This window comes from Salvia splendens, chromosome 15 (genome assembly GCF_004379255.2).
Source record: "Salvia splendens isolate huo1 chromosome 15, SspV2, whole genome shotgun sequence".
NCBI classification, from domain to species: domain Eukaryota; kingdom Viridiplantae; phylum Streptophyta; class Magnoliopsida; order Lamiales; family Lamiaceae; genus Salvia; species Salvia splendens.
The window spans coordinates 18,467,728-18,470,531 of NC_056046.1; positions in this window are offsets into that span (position 1 = coordinate 18,467,728).

A 2,804-nucleotide genomic window follows, 5' to 3' on the forward strand; every position below is an offset into this window, starting at 1 on the left:
AAAAAAACGTCAATGAGGGTTTTAAGGTCAATTTACAACAAATTAGTTGTAACTTACTTTTGAAAAATATCACCTAACTTTAAAATACATATAACTTTCTCGATTTAAATTATTTTGTCGCACAACATATATCAAATTAAAGATAATTTCATAAGGATTCTAACGAGATCTCACTTGCATATGTTCCGATGTCAAAATTTAAAACAAATTTCGAAAATTTTAAATTTTTTCGTACATCAACAAATGTCAACATAGTACATAAAATATGTCAATATAATACATGTAGAATGTCATTCTTAAAGCAATGTGTTGACCTTCTCAAAACACGATATTGACATTTTCATCCAAACCCTAATTTGGTAGTTTTTTTATCCTTTTCGATTTAATTAATAAAAATGAAAATTACATATGGCAAATTTTAGACCACTGGATTTCTAAAATCATATGGTCTTAAATTAGTTGTAGTTAGCAACTTGAGAGTGAGTTAGCAATTGATCACTCCCCTATAAATATATATTTCATCTTTTATTTTCAATAACTATTTGTAGGCATGCACAATCCGAACCGGACCGCCGGCCACCGATTCATGAACCGGAACCGGAACCGGCGCCGGCGGTTGGGCAGTTCAAGCGGGCTGGTTCAGGTTCAGAAATATCATGAACCGGAACCGGTGGTTCGCCGGTTCATAACATAAAAAAAAATTATTATTTATAAAAATCAACTTTTATATATAAAAATCAATTTTCACAAATAAATAAATACAATAATTTCATAATAGCCCATATTTATTTATTGGGGCTTATGATTCTAAGATCCATCCTTGGTTGTTTCTCTTTTATAGAGACATCTTTGAATATTTTGTGTTTCGCTTTCAATGTGGGACAAAATATGTTGAAATATTTTCTTGTATAACTACATGTTTAGATCATTCTTTCTTCTTTTTCCAATGTGGGATACAAAACTTTCTTTTGTTTTCTACTTTTCTTTATTTTTTACTACATTTTATTATTCACTAACTTTATCTTTATTTTTGTTATGATTCATTTTCTAAGACAAATTTATAGATAATAATAGAATCAAATAGAATAGTTCAATTAAATTTGAATATTGCATGTTGCTCATAATTTGTATATTTATAGAATGTGGGTGTGTTCAAATAATAATAATAATTGGATTTAAATGTGCTCACTTTTAAGAATTCTAAGAAACCATTCTTAGTTGTTTCTCACTTTCTCTTTTATAGAGACATCCTTGAATATTTTTTGTTTCACTTTCAATGTGGGACAAAATATGTTGAAATATTTTCTTTTATAACTAAATGTTTAAATCATTCATTCATCTTTTTCCAATCTGGGATACAAAACTTTCTTTTATTTTCTACTTATCTTTATTTTTTTACTACATTTTATTATTCACTAACTTTATCTTTATTTTTGTTATGATTCTTTTTCTAAGACAAATTTATAGATAATAGTAGCATCAACTAGAATAGTTTAATTAAATTTGAATGTTGCATGTTGCTAATAATTTGTATATTTATAGAATGTGAACGTGTTCAAATAATTAGATTTAAATGTAAGTATGTTGCTAATTTTTCTTAATATATTGATTAAAAAGTGAAAAAATAACAATTAATATAATTGGTATAATAATGATAAAAATAGATAACTAAAGAATGATTTGTTTAGTGATATAATATAGTTTATATATTTATATATTAGTAGCAGACTAATAGTATGATTTTGTATAATAGTTGTTATTCTAATAGATGTAGTATAATTTATATAAATAAAATTATTATTTGTGAATATATTCTTGATAGATAAGAATAAACAATTATTGAGTAATATGATTTGTATATAGATAAATAATTATTCATATTATAGTTATCACTAGATTAATACAATTTGTATAATAATTATTCTCTTAATGTGTATAATGGTATTTATTAGTTAACATACACATAACTTATACACAAACAAATCGATAATGATAAAGAATTAAAGAATAATACTTTATGTAATTATATTTGTTGTTAAGTTGTAATAATAGAAGATAGTTAAGATATAAACTAATATAAACAAAGATGATGGAGATGTATCATGTAGTTATAAATAAGGAGTTTTATCCCACTTTGAAAGAAAGAGCAACACATCCAAGAACATGTAGCTATAAAAGAGAATCATCTAATACACTTTCTTTCAACCCAAAGGCTCAATCTCAACATTAAGTGTAAATTGTAACTTATAAGTTGTGACTTGTGACTTGTAGTCTCATTGAAATAAACACTAAAACGAGAAGAAAAAAAAATTGAACTGCCGAACCGGCCAGGAACCGGCGGTTTTTTGAATCGGAACCGGAACCGCCGGGACCCTTGGCTGGCCGGTTCCGGTTCATGGAAATGGTGAACCGTGAACCGTCGGTTCCGAACCGGAACTGGTGGTTTTTGAACAGTGTGCACCTCGGAACCGGCGGTTTTTAAACCGTGTGCACACCTAACTATTTGTATATCTATGATTCTATTCACATATAGGTTGATTTAAGATTAAATAAATATTTTTATTTTTGTACAATGAAAAAATATACATATAAATATTTTATATTTCGTGCGTATAGAGCTAGCAAGATTAATTATAGTTTACTTATCATTATGTATTTTATTTGTGATTTTTTTTTCATACATAAATAGTAAAATATAAAAAATAATAAATTTAAGTTATTATGATTTTTTGATACGCATAAATATATATTCGCATATTGCACATTGTTAAAATAACATATTGCATTTTGTAGAGTACATATGA